Raw genomic sequence first — 11,802 nt, forward strand, 5'->3', positions numbered from 1 at the left:
GCCACCATTACAGTCTGTTGTTAACAACATGACAGGTGAGACTAATAATGTGTCACCTTACAGCAGCATCTCCTTACCTCTGGGGCTAAACTTAGATACAAAAATTGTGTCAAAAATTCATAGCCATGAATTTGTTGACTTTGGGAATTTGCTTTTACCGGCAACAAAAACAAAAGAATGCCAACTACGGCTTCAAGGAACCGAAATTTCTGTCGTTCCAAAACAAAAGCATTTTCAAATTCGAACCATTGAACAATGGCTTCAAGCTTTTCATATTTTTACATCAGTGTACATCAAGAGCCATGCTCACCGAATAGCTAGTCTACTAAAATATGCAGACACTATTCAAACACTTGCCCGGAGGTCAGGATTTGCTGCTGCAATCTTTTATGATTCACAGTTTCGGTTACTCATGCAACACAATAGTAATATGGCATGGGACATAATCAACCAGGAGTTGTATTTACATGCCCTGGCTATAAGTTTGAAACCTGTTCAGAGACAGGTGCCCTTTCCATCAACCCCAGCCCAACCATATGGTAATGGAAACAAAATTAAAGGTCGGTGCTGGGAATTCATGCAAACCGGTTCATGCAACTATGGGTCACAGTGCAGGTTCCTTCATGTCTGTGCCAAATGTGGGGGTAACCACCACGTCAGACAATGTAGGGTGCAGGGCAACAAACACCAAAACAAATCAGCCATTAACCCAAATAATGGGACTTCACCAAACACTCAGGGCAACACCGGGACCTCCCAAACAAACACCTCGGGCAGACAAAACGCCTCAAACAATCCCAGGGGTCGTTCGGGAAACAGTTCATAACCTTCCTACGCCAGTAAAGTTTGATATATTAAAACAGTATTTGGGAGGGTATGACTCTGATAGATTGATGAGCTTACAAAAAGGTTTTGAAAAGGGATTTTCATTACAACATCAGGGTGAAAGAAGCTTTCGTGAATCTAGAAACCTCAAATCAGCAGAACAAAATCCTGTTATTCTGAAACAGAAAATTGACAATGAAGTATCACTAGGTAGGATCGCGGGGCCTTATGATTCTCCTCCATTCACAAATTTTCAGGTATCTCCTTTGGGTTTAGTTCCTAAAAAAGAGAAAAATTAGTATAGGCTTATACATCACTTATCCTACCCTAAGGGATCATCAATAAATGATGGGATTTCTCCTGAAGATTCATCGGTTCAATATCAGTCAATATCAGATGCTATTGGTTTGGTTAAATATTTTGGGACTGGGACATTACTTGCCAAAACTGATATTGAGAATGCCTTTCGTATTCTTCCCATATCCCCGAATGATTACGAACTCTTGGGTATGAAAATGGGTGGGAAATATTACTTTGACAAAGTTCTTCCGATGGGCTGTTCTATATCCTGTAACCTTTTTGAACAACTCAGCACAGCTTTGCAATGGTCTATGTCCAACCATTTTCAAGCTGCAGGCGTAGTGCATGTACTAGATGATTTTTTATTTGCCGGTCCCCCAGATTCGGATAAATGTAAAAATGATTTAGTGTCATTCCTTGCATTATGTCAAAGGGTAGGTATACCCATCAAACATACCAAAACAGTACAGCCTACAACTGTCATAACCTTTTTGGGAGTTGAAATCGATACAGTTCAAATGGAGGCACGTTTACCACCCGATAAAGTTGAGAAAATTAATTCACTTTTGTCAGCTTTTGGTTCACGCAAAAAAGTTACACTTAAAGAACTCCAATCTCTGATAGGCCTCCTCAATTTTGCATGCTGTGTAGTACTTCCAGGGCGCCCTTTTTTACGCCGCCTCATCAACCTTACCAAAGGAATAACTAAACCATACTTTCGCATTCGTTTGAATACAGAAGCAAGGTTAGACATTCGTGCTTGGCAGGAATTCATAGCATCCTTCAATGGGGTTTCTCTTATCTTGGCAGATAGATGGGAAACATCAAATCATCTTCATTTCTATACTGATGCTAGTGGACTAGGTTTTGGGGCCGTTTTTAACGATAAGTGGTTTTATGGGGAATGGCCGTCAAACATGACCTGTCATCATATAACTATTAAAGAACTTTTCCCTATAGTCATAGCAGTAGAAATATGGGGCGACGATTTGAAGAACAAATGCATACTGTTTCACAGTGACAATGCAGCTGTTGTTTCTATATTGAATAAACATACAAGCAAGGACTCAGTTGTCATGAAACTTGTACGTAGACTAGTTGTTAAAACATTACAGCTGAATATCCTATTCTGTACAGAGCATATAATGGGTAAAAGAAATATCTTGGCAGATTTTTTGTCTCGATTGCAGGTTCACGCATTCAAAGAAATAGCTCCACACATGACGAAAGACCCTGTACCAGTCCCAGCTCATCTGTTGCACATTTGATTACAATAGTGCAACATCTCCTGATGACTGCAATAGCATCCCAAACCAGAAAAAGCTACATGAGGGCTTTCGGTCAACTTCAAGATTTCGCTAGTACACATTTTTATTCTATAGCTTGCTTACCAACTAAAGTGGACCTGCTGGTCTACTTCATTGCTCATATGTATAGTGAGAACAAGTCTTCAGCAACCATTAAGTCTTATGTTGCTGCGGTAGGGTACATTAATAAGTTAGCAGGCTATGCAGACCCAGCCCAGTCCTTTATTATCAAAAAGATTTTGGCAGCCATTCAAAGAGGAACATATCAACCAGACTCTCGTTTACCTATTACTCCAGATATTTTGCGGAAATTGGTTGGGGCATTACCTAAAACATTATTACCACAATACCAACAGTGTATGCTACGAGCAATGTATCTTTTAGCTTTCCATGCCTTCCTGCGCGTAGGTGAAATGACAGTTAATACGTTTAGTTGTCATACATTGCAATATAACGACATAGCCATTATTCCAGATTGTCTTGGCCATCCAATCAAAATAGAAATTACTTTTAGATCCTTTAAAAGCAATTGTAATATACGTCCAATTGTCCTATCCATAGAGAAAAAGCAAGATACTTCCATCTGCCCAGTAATGGCATTAGTCCAATTTGTGACCATACGAGGCACTAATCCTGGTCACCTTTTTTCTTTTCCAAACAATCAACCAGTGTCTTATCAGTTTTTTACTACATGTCTGAAACAAACGCTATGTGCAGCTGGCATAGATTCTAAAGGCTATACTAGCCACAGTTTTCGAATCGGGGCTGCTAGTACGGCTGCAGCTCAAGGGGTACCAGATGAGGACATTCAACACATGGGTAGATGGAAGTCACTGGCTTTTAAACGCTATATACGTTTACCAACATTTTTTGACAATGCATAGAAAAGATTTGTACTTTTAAAAGACATGGGAAGTTTAAATTCCATACTGAGGTTATGCTGTACATGTGTATTGGAAAATTTTGTCAACTTGGGCATTGGGTCGAAGTTGAATACTGCTTTGTCAAAGTTTAATATTGTATTCTATCATATTAGGTCAGTTCCTTTGTTTTAATTGAGGTCAACTTGGGCATAGGGTCGAAGTTGCACTCAATAAGACAAGATAATATTTTGTGCATATGTATATTAATGTGTTACATTAATAAGACTTTTAATTGCTGTTATTTCAATGAGGGTATTTATGGTATGTGTTTTATCAACTTGGGCATTGGGTCGAAGTTGTATGGCATGTTGTACATACCTTTTGATTTTTGAACTTTGTTTTACTGAATTACATGTACCCTGGTACTCGCTTTCGTAGAAATTAGTACTATAATAATAATAATAAAAATTATTATTATTATTTATCAACTTTGGCATTGGGTCGAATTTGATCTTGTTGATGTACTTGTAATGTTTACATAATGTATATTGTGATACTGTTTTGGTGGCTGGATATGGTACAAATGAGGAAGATAACCATAACTGGATAATGAACGTGTTTTATGATTTCACTGTTTCCAAGGAACTATCATATGCTATGCGCTTTTGTGACAGTGTACCTCATCAAAGTGAACAATTATCTACATATGGATGATGACTCGATACACTTTTAGAATAAAGGAACTAACATATTCATGAAAAAGGTTACACCATTCCATCCAACATGGTTTGAGTATGTTTCTTTTGACAGATACATCTGCTGTTAGCTCGGGCATAGGGTCGGAGCTATTTTTTGCCTAATATTGAGAATAGTTGAAATTTTATTTATATTTCTTGTTCATATGTTCAAATGATAAGAAAGATCGTCGTGAGGGCTTCGGGTGGGGTATGTTGTTGCAGAACAACATTGTGGCGTTTTTTATCCCCACCTAAAACCAAATGATGTCTTGTGGGGTCAATTTGTTTTTATATTGACTTGAAAAGTAAATATCTTCAAGTCCGGCGTTTATATTTAATAAACAGCCAATTTCAATCAGAACAAGTCTCTGCTTTGTTTTTGCATGTATTTGGTTCAACAAGCTCGCCCTCACGACGGTCATGTATAAATGATAATTAAAATAACATTTTAATGTACTTTATACATGCTAGGAGTTGTCGTTAAACGTAATCGTAAAGTAAGCTTTATGTGTAAAAGTCATTTTAAATTTCGCGGTTTTTTCGGTGATACAGAAGGGGGAGATGGGTAGGAGATTTATAATAGTCATTACGCATGCGCATCAGAGCTGCGACAGAGAAACAAAGAAAAGAAGGACGTTTTTCAAGGTCAGTCAGTTTTTTGATTTGTTACGTTTTTAACAAATTGAATTGAAAGCCGCCTCCACCCCCTCCTCCTTCCAATTTGGTTATTGAGATTCTGTATTTTTAATTTTTTTTTTTTTTTTGTATTTTTTACCATGTTAAGTATTATGTTAATGTGTCTTGTATTATGTGAATGTGTCTATAAAATGGGGCGTTTTTTATCCCCACCTAGAACCAAATGATGTCTTGTGGGGTCAATTTGTTTTTATATTGACTTGAAAAGTAAATATCTTCAAGTCCGGCGTTTATATTTAATAAACAGCCAATTTCAATCAGAACAAGTCTCTGCTTTGTTTTTGCATGTACATGTATTTGGTTCAACAAGCTCGCCCTCACGACGGTCATGTATAAATGATAATTAAAATAACATTTTAATGTACTTTATACATGCTAGGAGTTGTCGTTAAACGTAATCGTAAAGTAAGCTTTAAGTGTAAAAGTCATTTTAAATTTCGCGGTTTTTTCGGTGATACAGAAGGGGGAGATGGGTAGGAGATTTATAATAGTCATTACGCATGCGCATCAGAGCTGCGACAGAGAAACAAAGAAAAGAAGGACGTTTTTCAAGGTCAGTCAGTTTTTTGATTTGTTACGTTTTTAACAAATTGAATTGAAAGAAAATATGGAGAGGATATCGGTGCTTATTATGGGTCATAGTTTCGTGAGACGTTTAGAAGGTCAGATGTCAGGGTCGTGGTATAACCTTGGTTTTGATGAGTCATTAATGGCGATCCATTGTTGTGGTCGGGGTGGCGGTAAAGTAGGTCACCTTCTCCAGTCTGATATGTCTCGAGCTCTCGGGCGACATCGACCCGCTGTAGTAGTGTTACAGATAGGTGGCAATGACCTTGATTCACCTTTGTGCGAGGATCTTTCTGGGCGATTGGCTAGAGATATATTTTCGATCGCATCATGGATGGTCAGTGGATTTGGGGTGGCCAGTGTTTGTGTTATGCAACTCATGTATAGGTCTAAGACCCGTCACGCACCAGTGGACAAGTATAATAGTGCTGTGGATATGGTGAATGCTAATTTACGGACAATGTGTGCGGACTCTAGTGATTGTTTTTTCTGGCGACATAAGGGATTAAAGACTGGGATATTCTCGTGTCTGAGCCAAGATGGCGTCCATCTTTCGAGGAAAGGGTCTCGCAAGTATATTCTCTCGGTGCGTGGGGCTGTACTGAAGGGCAAGTCATTGAGCGCTTCGCGGAGTGCCATATAAGGTAAGCGTGCCCTCATTAACATAAATTATGCGGGACGGCACTTCCGCCCAGGTCATGTATCGGTTACTCTCGTCTATTAATATCATTGTATGATTAACTTCAATTTATCACAATCTGAGACTTATTAAAAGGTTGAGTGTTATATAACTTTATATATTAACAATGACATTCTTTAGTTGTTTAAAGTTCAAGGTTAAGTTATGTGCAGTTTGTTTACGTCACATGTCGTCTATATATACATTGTATTGCACGGGTCAAGGTTACTACATAGAAATTCATTGTTTACGTTGGAGTGTTAGCTTGTTTAGCATTCAATAGGTTACGGTCTAGCGGTCACGGTCAATTTTACTTCTCTCGCTCTCCTAAGTAAATATTTGGAACATTGTTGTTTTCCCCTTTGACATAGATTGTGATTTGTGTTACGATTTGAAATGATTTTAGTTAATTCTTAAGTATGTACAGGTGAATGGTGAGATAGGTAAATGTGGAGTACATCTAAGGTGTGTACAATTAAATATTGCCTTACATCATAGGTATGTACAGGTAAACTGAGTACATCTAAGGTGTGTACAATTAAATATTGCCTTACATCATAGGTATGTACAGGTAAACTGAGTACATCTAAGGTGTGTACAATTAAATATTGCCTTACATCATAGGTATGTACAGGTAAACTGAGTACATCTAAGGTGTGTACAATTAAATATTGCCTTACATCATAGGTATGTACAGGTAAACTGAGTACATCTAAGGTGTGTACAATTAAATATTGCCTTACATCATAGGTATGTACAGGTAAACTGAGTACATCTAAGGTGTGTACAATTAAATATTGCCTTACATCTCAGGTATGTACAGGTGATCATGAATGGCGAGTACATCTAAAGGTTTACAACTTAATATTGCCTTACATCACAGGTATGTACAGGTGAATGTTGATTACATCTCATGATCAGGTGTGTACAATTATATAAATATTTTGTCTTACATCATAGGTATGTATAGGTATAAATCATTGAATTTGCAATTTTTAACAATATGTCTATGTATTGAGTACCAACAAAAAGGTACCACCATATATAGTACTGATTACATTACCAAACAGGTTGGTAATTGGGTGCTTGGTTAATGCATAAAGCACCTATCTTAATATGATATAAGGGATACATATTGCAGATTTCAACTCTTACCCAAGGTGGTTTCGAGTAGTAATATGTATCGGGTGTATTATAGGAAATATTCACAATCATATCAAGTTTGGAACAAAGGTTTTTCTTTATTTATCACTTATTTCAGATATGGGTCCAATAAGACGCCTACCAAGGCGACAGGCAGCCCTAAAAATAGGGCTGTCAGAGTTCATGAGAGCCAACAGGACACTGTGGAACCAAACTCAACTGTAAATGAATCAAATTCTGGACAGTCACAATTTCCTACTGCAAGAGAAATAGCATCGGAATTAATGCAGCAAATGTTGGAAAAGGGTGTGGCAACGGTGTTGCCTGGAGCCACATTGCCTTCATTACATACAGCCCAGAGTAGAGCACCACCTTCGGCCGCACTGGGGGCACCACCACCTGTGGTACCAACTGCTGCGACATCATCATCAGCTGCTATCGATGCACCACCTGTGGTACCACCTACTACACCACCTTCGGTAGTCCAAAGTGCTCCAGTTGTACCAATGCCTACGATGCCTCCATCGGCTGCCTTGGGGGCACCACTTGTGGTACCAATTGCTACATCATCTCCTCCCGCAACCCAGCTGTCTGCAACACCTGTAGTACAATTGCAGGACGAGACTGTTAATTTGGTAGTTTCGCCACCTTGTAGTATCCAGCCACCATTACAGTCTGTTGTTAACAACATGACAGGTGAGACTAATAATGTGTCACCTTACAGCAGCATCTCCTTACCTCTTGGGCTAAACTTAGATACAAAAATTGTGTCAAAAATTCATAGCCATGAATTTGTTGACTTTGGGAATTTGCTTTTACCGGCAACAAAAACAAAAGAATGCCAACTACGGCTTCAAGGAACCGAAATTTCTGTCGTTCCAAAACAAAAGCATTTTCAAATTCGAACCATTGAACAATGGCTTCAAGCTTTTCATATTTTTACATCAGTGTACATCAAGAGCCATGCTCACCGAATAGCTAGTCTACTAAAATATGCAGACACTATTCAAACACTTGCCCGCAGGTCAGGATTTGCTGCTGCAATCTTTTATGATTCACAGTTTCGGTTACTCATGCAACACAATAGTAATATGGCATGGGACGTAATCAACCAGGAGTTGTATTTACATGCCCTGGCTATAAGTTTGAAACCTGTTCAGAGACAGGTGCCCTTTCCATCAACCCCAGCCCAACCATATGGTAATGGAAACGAAATTAAAGGTCGGTGCTGGGAATTCATGCAAACCGGTTCATGCAACTATGGGTCACAGTGCAGGTTCCTTCATGTCTGTGCCAAATGTGGGGGTAACCACCACGTCAGACAATGTAGGGTGCAGGGCAACAAACACCAAAACAAATCAGCCATTAACCCAAATAATGAGACTTCACCAAACACTCAGGGCAACACCGGGACCTCCCAAACAAACACCTCGGGCAGACAAAACGCCTCAAACAATCCCAGGGGTCGTTCGGGAAACAGTTCATAACCTTCCTACGCCAGTAAAGTTTGATATATTAAAACAGTATTTGGGAGGGTATGACTCTGATAGATTGATGAGCTTACAAAAAGGTTTTGAACAGGGATTTTCATTACAACATCAGGGTGAAAGAAGTTTTCGTGAATCTAGAAACCTCAAATCAGCAGAACAAAATCCTGTTATTCTGAAACAGAAAAATTGACAAAGAAGTATCACTAGGTAGGATCGCAGGGCCTTATGATTCTCCTCCATTCACAAATTTTCAGGTATCTCCTTTGGGTTTAGTTCCTAAAAAAGAGAAAAAATAGTATAGGCTTATACATCACTTTTCCTACCCTAAGGGATCATCGATAAATGATGGGATTTCTCCTGAAGATTCATCAGTTCAATATCAGACAATATCAGATGCTATTGGTTTGGTTAAATATTTTGGGACTGGGACATTACTTGCCAAAACTGATATTGAGAATGCCTTTCGTATTCTTCCCATATCCCCGAATGATTACGAACTCTTGGGTATGAAAATGGGTGGGAAATATTACTTTGACAAAGTTCTTCCGATGGGCTGTTCTATATCCTGTAACCTTTTTGAACAACTCAGCACAGCTTTGCAATGGTCTAGGCCTATGTATGTCCAACCATTTTCAAGCTGCAGGAGTAGTGCATGTACTAGATGATTTTTTATTTGCCGGTCCCCCAGATTCGGATAAATGTAAAAATGATTTAGTGTCATTCCTTGCGTTATGTCAAAGGGTAGGTATACCCATCAAACATACCAAAACAGTACAGCCTACAACTGTCATAACCTTTTTGGGAGTTGAAATCGATACAGTTCAAATGGAGGCACGTTTACCACCCGATAAAGTTGAGAAAATTAATTCACTTTTGTCAGCTTTTGGTTCACGCAAAAAAGTTACACTTAAAGAACTCCAATCTCTGATAGGCCTCCTCAATTTTGCATGCTGTGTAGTACTTCCAGGGCGCCCTTTTTTACGCCGCCTCATCAACCTTACCAAAGGAATAACTAAACCATACTTTCGCATTCGTTTGAATACAGAAGCAAGGTTAGACATTCGTGCTTGGCAGGAATTCATAGCATCCTTCAATGGGGTTTCTCTTATCTTGGCAGTTAGATGGGAAACATCAAATCATCTTCATTTCTATACTGATGCTAGTGGACTAGGTTTTGGGGCCGTTTTTAACGATAAGTGGTTTTATGGGGAATGGCCGTCAAACATGACCTGTCATCATATAACTATTAAAGAACTTTTCCCTATAGTCATAGCAGTAGAAATATGGGGCGACGATTTGAAGAACAAATGCATACTGTTTCACAGTGACAATGCAGCTGTTGTTTCTATATTGAATAAACATACAAGCAAGGACTCAGTTGTCATGAAACTTGTACGTAGACTAGTTGTTAAAACATTACAGCTGAATATCCTATTCTGTGCAGAGCATATAATGGGTAAAAGAAATATCTTGGCAGATTTTTTGTCTCGATTGCAGGTTCACGCATTCAAAGAAATAGCTCCACACATGACGAAAGACCCTGTACCAGTCCCAGCTCATCTGTTGCACATTTGATTACAATAGTGCAACATCTCCTGATGACTGCAATAGCATCCCAAACCAGAAAAAGCTACATGAGAGCTTTCGGTCAACTTCAAGATTTCGCTAGTACACATTTTAATTCTATAGCTTGCTTACCAACTAAAGTGGACCTGCTGGTCTACTTCATTGCTCATATGTATAGTGAGAACAAGTCTTCAGCAACCATTAAGTCTTATGTTGCTGCGGTAGGGTACATTAATAAATTAGCAGGCTATGCAGACCCAGCCCAGTCCTTTATTATCAAAAAGATTTTGGCAGCCATTCAAAGAGGAACATATCAACCAGACTCTCGTTTACCTATTACTCCAGATATTTTGCGGAAATTGGTTGGGGCATTACCTAAAACAGTATTACCACAATACCAACAGTGTATGCTACGAGCAATGTATCTTTTAGCTTTCCATGCCTTCCTGCGCGTAGGTGAAATGACAGTTAATACGTTTAGTTGTCATACATTGCAATATAACGACATAGCCATTATTCCAGATTGTCTTGGCCATCCAATCAAAATAGAAATTACTTTTAGATCCTTTAAAAGCAATTGTAATATACGTCCAATTGTCCTATCCATAGAGAAAAAGCAAGATACTTCCATCTGCCCAGTAATGGCATTAGTCCAATTTGTGACTATACGAGGCACTAATCCTGGTCACCTTTTTTCTTTTCCAAACAATCAACCAGTGTCTTATCAGTTTTGTACTCTATCATATTAGGTCAGTTCCTTTGTTTTAATTGAGGTCAACTTGGGCATAGGGTCGAAGTTGCACTCAATAAGACAAGATAATATTTTGTGCATATGTATATTAATTTGTTACATTAATAAGACTTTTAATTGCTGTTATTTCAATGAGGGTATTTATGGTATGTGTTTTATCAACTTGGGCATTGGGTCGAAGTTGTGTGGCATGTTGTACATACCTTTTGATTTTTGAACTTTGTTTTACTGAATTACTGAAGTTGTGTGGCATGTTGTACATACCTTTTGATTTTTGAACTTTGTTTTTACTGAATTACATGTACCCTGGTACTCGCTTTCGTAGAAATTAGTACTATAATAATAATAAAAATTATTATTATTATTTATCAACTTTGGCATTGGGTCGAATTTGATCTTGTTGATGTACTTGTAATGTTTACATAATGTATATTGTGATACTGTTTTGGTAGCTGGATATGGTACAAATGAGGAAAGATAACCATAACTGGATAATGAACGTGTTTTATGATTTCACTGTTTCCAAGGAACTATCATATGCTATGCGCTTTTGTGACAGTGTACCTCATCAAAGTGAACAATTATCTACACATGGATGATGACTCGATACACTTTTGAGAATAAAGGAACTAACATATTCATGAAAAAGGTTACACCATTCCATCCAACATGGTTTGAGTATGTTTCTTTTGACCGATACATCTGCTGTTAGCTCGGGCATAGGGTCGGAGCTATTTTTTGCCTAATATTGAGAATAGTTGAAATTTTATTTATATTTCTTGTTCATATGTTCAAATGATAAGAAAGATTGTCGTGAGGGCTTCGGGTGGGGTATGTTGTTGCAGAACAACATTGTGGCGTTTTTTATCCCCACCTAG

The 11,802-nt window shown here is 38.4% G+C and overlaps 2 pseudogenes; both read left to right on the forward strand.

Moving 5' to 3' along the window:
* Positions 1–6: 6 nt before the first annotated feature.
* Positions 7–2,428, forward strand: LOC138307237 (uncharacterized; annotated as a pseudogene).
* Positions 2,429–8,625: 6,197 nt separating this feature from the next.
* On the forward strand, positions 8,626–10,306 carry LOC138307239 (uncharacterized; annotated as a pseudogene).
* The last annotated feature ends 1,496 nt before the right edge of the window (positions 10,307–11,802 follow it).

This window comes from Argopecten irradians, chromosome 14 (genome assembly GCF_041381155.1).
Source record: "Argopecten irradians isolate NY chromosome 14, Ai_NY, whole genome shotgun sequence".
NCBI lineage: Eukaryota > Metazoa > Mollusca > Bivalvia > Pectinida > Pectinidae > Argopecten > Argopecten irradians.